Raw genomic sequence first — 13,430 nt, forward strand, 5'->3', positions numbered from 1 at the left:
AAATCTGGACGGCCCAATCACATCATGTATAGAGTCGGCGGGCGGAGCCATAATGACAACGGCCGAGTTGCGTTTGCGTGCTTCTAGTTAACACAGAAACTGGCGAATGGCGGCGGTCTTTCGAATCAGCTCTGACCGCGACTCTGGAAGACTTGGAGTTAAGCTTTTCTCTGAGAAAAGAACAAAGAGCGGCACTGAAGTCATTCTTAAAAAGGGAAGATGTGTTTGTAGTTTGGCCGACCGGATACGGCGAATGTTTAATCTGTCAGCGAGCTCTGCTTCACCTTCGTTGCTCTGGTTGGTGTAGCGCTATCCTATCGCGTGCAGAGGGAATTTGAAAGACAACCGTTTATCCCGCCCCTCAGATTGAGCCCTGTCTATGGTGAGTTTCCAGACCAAACATCTTGATGTGGGTCTGGCTTGTCAGGCTAGCAACGGATTTCAAACTGTTGAAATAACTGTAGGCTACTTGACAAGTTAACAGGTGATTTGATTGGTTTATGGTTGCTATGGTCAGCGGTGTCATGAAGGTAAGAGGATCACACAGCAGATGCAGAGAGAATAATGTAGTTTTAATTCAAAACCGGGCTTGCCAGAGAGTTCAGTCCAATACAAAAAGCAAATGAAGGCAGTAGTCGTAGAATAAAGTTAAACGCAGGTGACAGGTCTCGGCTTACAACGCCACAACAGTCAGCCCGGTAGAGACGAGTGACGCTTCGCTCAGAGGAGTCCCCCTAAATCAGCTTTCAATACAACAGGACTGTGCCAGAGACACAAAGTAGACAGCCATACATTACATGAAGGAAAATGGAATACTCAGGCAAAGACGAGTAGAATAGAAGGGGGAATAGAGAACCTTAATGAGAGGAAAAAGGCATCAGGTGAGGGAGAACAAGGCCATGTCCACACTAATACGTTTTCATTTGAAAACGTATATTTTTCTCTCCATTTTGGCCTTCCGTCCACACTGAGACAGCATTTTAAGTAAATTAAAACGTATCGTTTTGAAAACGCTCTCCAAAGAGGATAAATTTGAAAATGTCGTCTTCGTGTTGTAGTGTGGACTGTGAAAATGGAGGCTTTTTAATACGATGACGCATTTTTAGCCATGTGGCCATTTAGCCATTGGTCGTATGACCAATTCACACTTTATATTCATGTGTTACTCGCAGCAACAACTCCACCTCACTGTCGGTCCATTTTAAAAACTCAGTGCCTTTTCTCGACATTGCCGCAAAATTTCAAAAAGTAAATAAACAAGTAGCGGAAATAACGCAAATAGAAGTGTCTTGGATTTGCTCATGCGCAGTACGGGGATGTAAGTGTTTTCAGACGTTTCAGTGTAGATGAACATTTTTTGGAAAACGATTGAAAATGATAGTGTGGACGCGGAGCATTTTTAGACGAAAACTCTGTTTTTAAATTTATCCTGATTAGTGTAGACGTAGCCCAAGCAACGGCTAATCGCCAAAGAGAAACAGCTGAGGGGAATAATGACCAAATGAGAGGGTGTGTGTGTCAATAAGGAAAATGGCAGCGAAGAGAGAGAGAAACAGGATCGTGACAGGCGGGGCAAGAAAGCTGCAAGGTACGCCTAAAGCCTAGATCAGACTGCACCATTTTCAAACTCGTTGGGTCATTGCTCTTTTCACACTGTATGACTTTTTGGGGTATTATTCAGTCACTGATGTGTTCACACTGCACGATGGTTTTGACGACAGAGGAGTTAACACTGCATGACTGAAACAGAGGAAGAATCGCTGACAACTCTCTCTCTCCAGTGCGCAAACTACGTTTCCCAATTACACGTGACGTGTGATGTGACACGTAAACAACGCGAGATCACACGTGCATCAGACCAGAGTTCTCGCGTAGGACTTGGAATTGTTATTAGGGGTGTTCGATTCCAGGTTTTAGGAGTCGACTCCGATTCCCGACTCCCACTGTGGGAGTCTATGGAATCGACTCCTTGACTCCATTTACTTTACATCAATACAGGGTTCAGACAAAATTGCTGTTGTTACACACTTAAATTATTTCTTCAACATTTCTGTATCTATTACATAACCTAGGAAAAGTCACGAAAAATGTTGAGCGATGGCGCTAAACACACATGATCATTGTCTTAAAAGGTGAGTTAAAGATACTATACATAAAATAATGCACACTATTAATGCGTTTCTTCTTGATGTTAGTATTTTTTATGATTTATGGTTAGTTTTATAAACACATTAACCATGGGAAACCAAATCTATATTGAGGCTATTGCAATAATATGGACCATCAATTAAACTAAATCTTGCATGGAAGCCTGTAATTACAAACTAAAGACGCTGTTTTTTTCTAAAGTAAGCACTCAAATAAATGTGTGTGACAAAGTTTCTGCGACAGCTCTCTGACGTGGTGTACACGACGTCAGTGTATTACCTCGCGGCTCGCTTCATTTCACTCACTCTTTGCTTATAGTGCACTTAACGCCCATGCACTTTAGATGAGAGATTCAGTAAAATAGACCGATTTCGGACACAGCAACAGAGTCGACACCGGGAGTCGGAGTCGACCCCGACTCTGGGGCTATTCAGAGTCGAGGAATCGACTGTTTTGGAGTCGACTCCCCATCACTAATTGTTAATAATAATGATAAACTGCACAAAGTTTGGTTCAAATTGTATGGGCTGATTTGTGGAGAAAAAGAAAAAAGATTATGGTGGAAGAAATTGTTGGAGAGATGGGGAGCCAGGATTGTGTTCTGCAAAGACAGTTTGAGAGTTTTTGTGCTGCTGCTGTGGCTGGATGTGCAAATGTTTGACCTTTGTTTCTGTTTGATAGAATTTTAAATATATCTATTAAAATACTGATATTCTGCTCTATAACTCCTCCCTGAACCTCCCGCTGCCCTGTATCTCACTCTCTCATTGGCTGATGGTGTAATTTTCAGTCAGAACCGGTCAGAAAGCAGTTCACACAGCAGGAGTTTCAATCGCCGACAGTTCCAGATATTTAAGCCTAGTTCACACTGCCCGATTTTTGTCCCGATTTTGAGTAGCCGACAGGTTTTTTGAAATCGCAGACAAATGCCTAATATAAACACATACAAATATATATAGGACCTGCGGAAGCAGTGGTCTGAGTCTGGGGTAGAAACATCCAGAGCCACTGTGCACAGGCGTGTGCAGGAAATGGGCTACAGGTGCCGCATTCCCCAGGTCAAGCCACTTTTGGGCTACGGTGAAGCAGCACTGGACTGTTGCTCAGTGGTCCAAAGTACTTTTTTGGATGAAAGCAAATTTTGCATGTCATTTGGAAATCAAGGTGCCAGAGTCTGGAGGAAGACTGGGGAGAAGGAAATGCCAAAATGCCTGAAGTCCAGTGTCAAGTACCCACAGTCAGTGATGGTCTGGGGTGCCATGTCAGCTGCTGGTGTTGGTCCACTGTGTTTGATCAAGGGCAGGGTCAATACAGCTAGCTATCAGGAGATTTTGGAGCACTTCATGCTCCCATCTGCTGAAACGCTTTATTGCGATTAAGATTTCGTTTTTCAGCACGACCTGGCACCTGCTCACAGTGCCAAAACCACTGGTAAATGGTTTACTGACCATGGTATTACTGTGCTCAATTGGCCTGCCAACTCTCCTGACCTGAACCCCATAGAGAATCTGTGGGATATTGTGAAGAGAAAATTGAGAGACGCAAGAACCAACACTCTGGATGAGCTTAAAGCCGCTATTGAAGCATCTTGGGCCTCCATAACACCTCAGCAGTGCCACAGGCTGATTGCCTCCATGCCACGCCGCATTGAAGCAGTCATTTCTACAAAAGGATTCCCGACCAAATATTGAGTGCATAACTGAACATAATTATTTGAAGGTTGACTTTGTTTGGATTAAAAACACTTTTCTTTTATTGTCGGATGAAATATGCTAATTTTTTGAGAAATTTTACGTTTTCATGAGCTCTATGCCAAAATCTATAGGTTACTGTCGTAACCCTTGTTCTCTGAAACATCGAGTGGAGAGATCCAGCTATGGGAAGGGCATCCGTACCTGACCTCTGCAGAAGCATCCAATTGCACCAAGTCTGACAAGACAGGCAGGAGCGCGCAGCCAATGCCCAGTAAGGCCCCACCCCTTACCTGCGGGCATATATGGGCTGCATATGCTACTGTACATCAGTAAGTATATTCGCTTCTCGTGCGGTAAGCGGGGCAAAGCTGGTGGATCTCTCCATTCGATGTTTCAGAGAACCGGGGTTACGACAGTAACCTATTGTTCTCTTTCATCATCTCGTTTTGAGATCCACCTATGGGAGAGACATGGACAGCTCCCCGATTGCCCAATACACTCACAGTGAGGTCCTGTTAGCCAGAAAAAGACGGTCACCCCGAGGGGCGGTGCACGACGCATCTCATAATCATGAACTCGCCACACCGACGCAACCACGTAACTGCGCTGTGAGAAGCAGGACATGAAACACAGGGTATGTGTAGGACACATAAAGAAGGCAGAGTTAGGAAGACCCCACCCCCAAGACCGAATGTGCTACTGAGGTTCTGGTGACATCCAGCCTGTAGTAACGCACAAACATATGGGGAGAAGCCCAACTGGCCGCAGAACAGATATCCTGCAGTGATACTCCCCTGAACAGAGCCCAAGAGGCGGCCAAGCCCCTCGTGGAATGAGCTCTGATGTTCCCTGGGGGTTGCACTCCCTTTGATTCATATGCCAAGATTATAGCGTCCACAAGCCAATGTGAGAGGCGTTGTTTAGACCAGGGATCCCCTTTGTGAGGAGAAGCCCATGAAACAAAGAGTTGGTCACTCTTCCGGAACGCGCTGGTCCTAGACACATACGTTTGTAGCGCACGGACTGGACACAGGGCATTTAGCCTCTGATCCTCCGCGGAGGAAAAGCTTGGTTTGGACGACCTGATGAGCATTACGGAGAATGAGGTCGTTAACCGTGATGATCTCCTTCCACAGTGCAGGAGAGGGAAAAGATCCCTTATCTAACTTGGGGCCTCCCAACACTTTACCGTCATAAATATCCCTCTCCCAATCGGTGCCCCTCTGTGGAGCCGGCCATATAATGTTGAGACGAGCGGCCGCTCGCTCACACACATCCAGGAAGATGGATTGAGGCAAGGCCGCAGGAGCGCTAGCCTTGGGAATAACAGAGGGCGGGATGGCCTCCAAGTCCTCCGAAATTTCAAGAAGGCCTACGTCGTCGTACTTACCGGACCCGACAAGATCGTCGGCGAGTTGGAGGTTACCCGTGAAGATATCCTCTTCAGGGAACTCAGGATTGGGCTGGTCAGCCAAAACAAGAGCCGCCGCGCCCCGGGAGGTCCCCGAGAGCGCGCTGTTGTCACCGTGTTCCATATCCGAGTGCGACAAGTCGAGCTCGCCACACTGAGTAGTGGCAACTTTAAGGCGGTGTCGCAGGAGTTTCTTAGGCAGTACCAGGCAGTAACTGCAGTTCTCCGGGTTCTCTTTTTCCTCTTCTGCGTGCTTGAGGCCCAAGCAGCCCACACAGAAAGGGTGAAAATCCTTAGCGGCGATAAAAGACCCACACGCGGCCGGGCAGGCCCGTAATAGGCTAGAGACAGAAGAAGCAGACTGAGAGAGCGACATACCCATGAAAAACTCAGAAAAGTCTGTGGCGGCAGCTGTGGAACAGGAAGACGGACAAGAGCGCGAGCGGCTCCGAATGCAGACACAGAATGTGGCAGAATTGAACTGTCATGCCCGGTGGAGGCTGATCTGGCGATATTTCCTCCTGCAGACAATAAGTGAGCAGCGCAAATCTAACCGAACTGTGTCAGTGCAGAGATCGCGAGAAGCGAATGTCAACTGATGTACAGTAGCATATGCAGCCCATATATGCCCGCAGGTAAGGGGTAGGGCCTTACTGGGCATTGGCTGCGCGCTCCTGCCTGTCTTGTCAGACTTGGTGCAATTGGATGATTTTGCAGAGGTCAGGTACGGATGCCCTTCCCATAGGTGGATCTCGAAACGAGATGATGAAAGAGAACATCAGTATTAAAACAATAAAAGACCTGAAATATTTCAGTTGGTGTGCAATGAATCTAAAATATATGAACGTTTAATTTTTATCATTACATTATGGAAAATAATGAACTTTATCACAATATGCTAATTTTTTGAGAAGGACCTGTATTTACCTGTCTTTGCCTTCCTGCCTGAGCCATTTGTAACACCTATACAAGTGTGTCTCTATTTTGCTCTTGACCCCAGTTTCAAAGACAATGCTTAAACCTAGCCCTATACTAAAAAGCAATTTTAAGCTGTTTTAACTAAAAGCAAATGGCACTGGCATATCTTAAAATATTCCAGTGCCATTGTTTTGTCTCAAGATGCACACCAGTAATGTTTTTTTTTTTCTAAGGCATTTTTATAAAAGCTACTCAGTGTCTCAATTGAAATAGGGCCTAATCCTGGCTTAATCTACTAAACCCTGTCTGAGAAGGCCTTGATGTTTTAGAGATTAGCCTCTTCTTTTTTGTTTGTATTAGATTGTACCCCCATTTTTTCTCCAATAATTTCCTATGGCGGGCATTTTTGACCACAAACAGTATGAGTGATATAATTTTTAAGACTTTTTTTTTTATTCCAGTTCAAGATTTTCTTGTGTTTACATAGCAAAAGCCACCAAGTTTCATACAATTCTGATGAAGTAAAAAAAAAAAAAAAACACAACCGAAAGTTTAAAAAGCTGTTTTTTAAATGACCGAACAGTACCAACAGTATTTACAGCTCATAAACAGTAAATAAATCCTTGCCTCAGCTCTCTCCTTCCATGCCATGAACCAACACGTGAGAATCAGATGTCATTAAGCAAATGTTGGTTACTGTGTGTTATCTTTAGCTCATGTTTGGCTATACCAATGGCTCATTATCAATGGCTCATGTGTGAGCAACAGCTGTTGAAAAGATGTGTAATATGGTTTATGGTCCAGTATGTTTGTGTTGATGGACTGCAGCATTTGTACATTTTGTCAGAGTGCAGCGCGTTCTTTTCAACCAAATGTCATATGGGTCATCACCACATGTCTACAAAGATCGAATGTCACTAACCCCTGAGAAGGTACAATCCAAAGAGGCCAGTGTCCACTTGGAAATGTCTTGGAAACGTTCTTTGAATAGAACGGAATGAGAGGGGTGGGCAAAAAAAAAAAAAAAAAAAAAAAAGATCTGATGTCATATATGAACACAAGGTCTTCACATTGGTGAAGCTGTTTTTCAAACTTCTCACAGAAGAGAGGGAACAAGAGTGGATTAAATAACTGGAAGACAGTGATTGAAGACTAAAGGATTTCAAATAAGGTACTGTGCATTTTTTTTTATATGTACATAAACCATGAGTTGTTTCCACCTCAGTTTTCAAGGCTAATGTCACAGTAGTGGCCAAAAGTGATGTCTGGGATATATTAGCCTATACTTATTTTAATGAAACCCAACAAGTTTGACTAAACCACTGATATGAGGAAATTATGTTTTATCGAAGAACAAACATAAAAAAATATTTGGCAAAAAAGGCAAATTACAGCTACAGGTTATATTTTACCATGTAAAACAAATGCCTTGAAAAACAAAGGTTACACTTTTTGATGGTCCCCTTTAGAAAGTCTGTTGATTAAAAGTAGCATTGCATTTATATGTCAACTAACACTAGTTAGAGGATTAATTCAGTATTAGACTGTTAGGGCTATAGGGTTTGTAAAATATGGTTAGGGTAAGTAGAATAAGTTGACATTTACTTGCAAAGTTACTTATAGTCAGTAGAATGTTTGTTGGCAAACCATTACATTAAGTGTTAGCAGATATTAAAGGGTTAGTTCACCCAAAAATGAAAATTCTGTCATTAATTACTAATACCCAAAAACTAGAATAGTTTTTGTGCGCAAAAAAACTAAATAGCGACTTATATAGGAATGGGCCGATTTCAAAACAAAGTTTTGAACCGTTATTTGAATCAGTAAATCGAATCAGCAGTTCGCATTGCCAAAGTCAGGTGATACTTTCCGTACCCCCCCCCCCTCTCTCTCTCTCTCTCTCTCTCTCTCTCTCTATATATATATATATATATATATATATATATATATATATATATATATATATATATATATATATATATATATATATGAGTCATTTTATAAAATCATGTAAGATTCACAGTCAAGCTGAGTCCAGCTGAGTTTGATTACACTGATTGGACTTGATTAGGAAAGCCACACACCTGTCTATATAAGACCAGCTCACAGTGCATGTCAGAGCAAATGAGAATCATGAGGCCAAAGGAACTGCCTGAAGAGCTCAGAGACAGAATTGTGGCAAGGCCCAGATCTGGCCAAGGTTACAAAAAAAATTCTGCTGCACTTAAGGTTCCTAAGAGCACAGTGTCAATTGGTGTCTCCTCTGAATTTGCCTCACCGGCACGTCATGCTCAAAAAAACGTCTCAGGCGTAATCATTCCGATCTTTCATGCATTCATACTCTTGTGTAATCGACGCACCATCCTAAATAAACCCCTCTCTTCCGTGATACCTGGAAATTTTGAATATTCCGATCGAATATGATTTCTGACCTGTAAGGTTGCCAGAATAATAATTATACACGGTGTGTTAATAGGCCAGAGGAGTACTGGCACCCCGACTGAGTCTGGTTTCTCCCAAGGTTTATTTTTCTCCATCATGCCCTAATGGAGTTTTGGTTCCTTGCCACTGTCGCCTTTGGCTTGGCTTGCTCAGTTAGGGACACTAAAATTATGATTAAAGTTATTCAACTAATTATACAAATAAAATGTATGAATTAGGTCTTATTTAATTCTATAAACTATAATACAGATCTGCCAACATCGTCGCTATATGATAAATTAAAATAAGCTGATAACATCACTGTTTTCTCCAGAACGACTGTACAGCCAATTCTAATTTTGTTGCAATATTATCCTGTTTGACACTGTGAAAAAATGAACTTAAAAGGCTAGTACACCCAAAAATGAAATTTATGTCATTAATGCCTCACCCTAATGTCATTCCACACCCGTAAGACCTCCGTTCATCATCGGAACACAGTTTAAGATATTTTATACTTTAGTCCCAGAGCATATGCAGTCTATGCACACTTTACTGTCCATGTCAAATTTCTGGACATCAAAGTAGTCCATATGTGACATCAGTTGGTTGATTAGAATTTCTTGAAGTATCGAAAATATATACATTTTGGTCCAAAACTATCACTTTATTCAGCATTGTCTTCTCTTCTGTGTTCCTCCAAAAAGATTCAAACGGTTCATGAATCAGTGAATTGATCAATGATTCGGGTTGCCAATGTCACGCGATTTCAGCAGTTCGGATCGCGTCAAACTGCCAAACTGCTGAAATCACGAGTCATTAATGGCATAAATTTCATTTTTGGGTGAACTAACCCTTTAAATGATTTTAGCAAATGGCTGCAATATAACAGAGTGAAAAATTTAAGGGGGTCTGAATCCTTTCCGTACCCACTGTGTGTATATAGGTCTACTGTGTATAATATATATATAATATAATGGAAAAGGGAAAAAAAAATAAAAAAATAAAATAAAGGATTAAATGTGCACTATGTAGTATTTTTACAGTAAAATATCCAAAAACCACTAGGTCGGTGTTATATATTTTGTTCAGTTGAGACCCTACAATATCCCAAATGTTTCCAACTATTTGTAAATTGTGAGAAAATTGCTATTTTAACTGAGGACAGGGACGTTTCAGCATAGCGTTTGAGGGAGTCGCCTGTCAATTGCGCCATATCTGCGCTACCCTCGGTTTCGGCTTTTATTTGGCAGGAGAGCTTTACTCTTAGGAGTGTGAACAAGTGAATGCACAGAGTAACTTCATAACAACATTTAAACAAGCTTAAATGTATCTAATATGATAAACAGAGCTGCATTACCTCAAAATCATAACCGGAAGAGCGGATCAATGCAGGCGCCCGGCGACTGTGTCCCGTCATAATAAAAGTCCCGGTATTTGCGAGCCAGGTATTTGTTTAACAATCGCTCCAGCAGAAAGCCATGCTCAGGTCCACAACACTCGGTCCTGCTCTGCTTTACACTACAGTAACATTAAATCAGCACTAGGTAACTTTTCAACCTTCATAATATATTTTTTAAGACTCTTGTGATGATACATCGACTTACAATAGGTTGAATGACACGTCTGCCATAGCTTGATGGGGTCTGTATCGTTTTTAATTGTACTTTTAAACTAAAAAAAAGAACTACAAAATTCGACTGCTTTACGGCATTTACGTCACTTCCACCAACACCCACACTTCCTTAAATTCGGACGTGCGAGCCCAACTTTGTTCGTCGGAGAATATAGTCATGTCCGAAGCAGCACAGACAAATAAGAAAGAAAAGGTTTTGTTGGAGGAAAGCAATAAGAGGAAATGAAAAAGTGATCGGATTAAAGGCAGGACGAGGATCAACTTTGGACCAGCGTTTGCTCATTGGCGAGAGCTGAAGGAGGCGTGCCTGACCGATGCTGTCATGCTTGTTATGGTGATTACCTACCACTCAAACATTGAATTGAAGTATCATATAGATTCTGTAAAACGGTAACTAATAGACTACTATAATGACGCTGGCTTGTAAACGTGAGCATCGTGATTATTTGGCATTTGAAAAAAATAAAACCCATGAAATTATATGTGAACTCCTCCTGCAGTGTTCAGGGTAAGTTAACTGTTAGTGCTGCACTAACCCGCGGGGATGCTTTTATGAAGTTATTTGGCCCGCCCCGCACCACTGTATATATTTTTACAACCCGCCCTGCACCCGCGACCGGTCCGCGGGTTATGAGACGACCCGCGCATTACTAGTTCAGGGCTATCAGGGTTGTCATGTCAACAAATGCACGCGCGATGGCATCCCCTGTTGTAGGATGACAGAGCTTACGACAGTAGTTGAGGACATTATTTTTTCCCAACTGTAGGGGGACCCCGAGAGCAAAAGTTGCCAAGTGCTGCTTTAATAACCGCATGCATGAACGTGATTTCTGCCAGAGTCCTATTTTCCACCGCCTGTGAAGTGAAGACCACATCTCCCAAGATGCTGCGTCAACCTAATCAAACTTTGCGTCATCAAACTACGCATTTGTTTTGAATAAGTGCCCTCCAGTGGATGGAAAGTTGCACCTTTAACAAGTAAAAATATAGAATATTACAAACAATCAGCCAACACATAACAGTTAAAAGCTTTTATGAACAGAAAAAAAGAGCTGATGGTGTAAGTCTCTGTAAGCTCCACAGTACATGGTGGTCCAATCCATGTTTTACATTTCTCCCAGCGCTAGAGGCTCTGTTGCTACATTTTTCCAATTCGACAGTGTCCTGACGCACAACGCAGGTGGCAAACCATGTTCTCCGGGCACCTCTGTGAACACACCAGGGTCGGCGCATAAGTCCAAGCTTGTATATAGCGTCAGGAGTGTAATTAATTAAGGAAAAAAGTTTTGCCGACTGGATACGGTGAAAGTTTAATCTATCAACTAGCTCTTCTTCACCTTCCTTGCTCTGGTTGGTTGTAGCGCTATCCAATTGTGTGCAGAGGGAGTTTGAAAGACAACCATTTATCCCGCCCCTCGGATTGAGCCCTGTCAATGGTGAGTTTCCAGACCAAACATCTTGATGTGGGTCTGGCTTGTCAGGCTAAGTCATTACTGCAAGGTGGATGATTCTGTTTGGCTCAGAGAAAATGCAGTCATGGTAAATTTCCACACATTGTCAGTTAATCAGATGCACGTCTCCAAAGAAGCACCAATAGGCCAGAAGTAGACTCGCCCCGGTCAGGAGCAGGTGCCAGCTTGCCCAGAACAACAAGTTCACCCATCTCTTAGGATGCCCATTGTACAGCACCTTAATACAGAATATTGCACACATTCACAGAGACATATTCTCTCCAAGGTTGGTGTGCTCGTGCTTTCTCTCAGTGAGAGATACAGACATTAGTACAGGCAATTTTCATCTTGACTCTTTAGTGTTTCAGTAAAAGGAAATATAAAAATATAGTAAATTAAATAAAAGACAAATCCATATTTCATTTCCGGAAGCAAGGCTAAGTGAGCAAACTGTTTCTGCACTTCTGGCATGTTAGGAGCCTGACGTGGTCATACTCAATTCTAGTCAGAATATGAGTCTGAAACTGCTCGTGTTTTAACCGAATCAGGAAAGACCTCAATTGTATAGACCTACAACCAATCAGAGCAACGAAGCGACGTCAACAGAGCTCAACTGCACTGTGTTGCCAAGTCTGCGTTTTTTTTCCTGCGGGTTGTTTTCTATGTCCGTGGGTTGAAGCGACTATTATGTGATATATAGACCCATGAGTGCGAATTGTAGCAGGCAACCTTGCCAAAATATCACACATTTTACCCCCCCAAACAAAATTTTTTTCTGGAGAACCCCCCGAGAAGCTATTGTTTAGGGCTAGTAGTTGGCGGATTTTGTTGTAAAAACTTGGCAACCCTGTCTGCACGCATGCTGGAATAAACGATTTTTGCCGGTGTTGTAAAAAATAAAATAATTTAATGATACACAGAGTACTTACCCAACATGATCATCATTTCTGAGAGAAATTGTGAATGTGAATGCTTATCCAAACAAGCTCTCCGTTTAGGATTTGAACAAATATAATCCAAGCCCCTTTGATGACGTGCATGATTACGTTACTGTTTATCATCTGTCCGTCATCGTCTAAAGCCCGCCCTGATGATTTCCTTGGTCCGGAAAGTTTCTGTTCGGAGATAATTACTCCTCTATGGAGCAAGGCCAGGCCGAACTGCCCGACCTAAAACATTTGTGGGTGGGGCTAAGTTCGGCTGGCGTCCAGGCTAGCATGTTAGGGGTGTGATACCAAGCCTGCAGTATCCCTCTCAGATACTGAAGCTTTCGCACCTCGGTCCCAGTATAGCCGCCCCTCTGTGTTTTCTAATAGACGCGAGGCAAACTAAACAATAAAATTACACTTCAAATATTTTTTCCCCAAAGTTAGTTTTATGTCATTGAAGGCAGTTATCATCACAAGGATTTCATTTCAAGTGTTCGTTTTTAAAATAAGTTTAGTTTTAGTTAGTTATTTGATGCTATAAAACTGGGGGGTGTGACGTCATGATTGACAGCTGAGACTGACGTCTTCACTGAGTGAAGTTGTCACTGAGGCACTAACATACTTTTTTCTGTATTTTTGGGAGCAGATTGGAGCTTTAGCTTTAATTTCTACATTTCCATAACTGTTTATTTCACACCAACATAATTCATTGTTCTGCATTTGTGAGAGTGTGGGCGGGCTTTTGATACCGCGACTGTACTTCCTCCTCTACTTCCTGCTCTCTACTGCGCAACTCCGGTGTCATGAGAAATCCTGTCCGCT

General features: G+C 42.5%; 1 protein-coding gene across 1 annotated transcript in view; it reads left to right on the forward strand.

The window, feature by feature from the left end:
* The first annotated feature begins 7,244 nt into the window (after positions 1-7,244).
* Positions 7,245-13,430, forward strand: part of si:ch211-217a12.1 (alanine aminotransferase 2-like) — a 43,966-nt gene continuing 37,780 nt past the window's right edge. The window contains exon 1 of the mRNA XM_067429839.1: positions 7,245-7,342. The gene's annotated coding sequence lies outside the window, so the exon portion shown is untranslated. The remainder of the gene's footprint in view (positions 7,343-13,430) is intronic.

This window comes from Pseudorasbora parva, chromosome 21 (genome assembly GCF_024679245.1).
Source record: "Pseudorasbora parva isolate DD20220531a chromosome 21, ASM2467924v1, whole genome shotgun sequence".
Classification (NCBI taxonomy): Eukaryota; Metazoa; Chordata; class Actinopteri; order Cypriniformes; family Gobionidae; genus Pseudorasbora; species Pseudorasbora parva.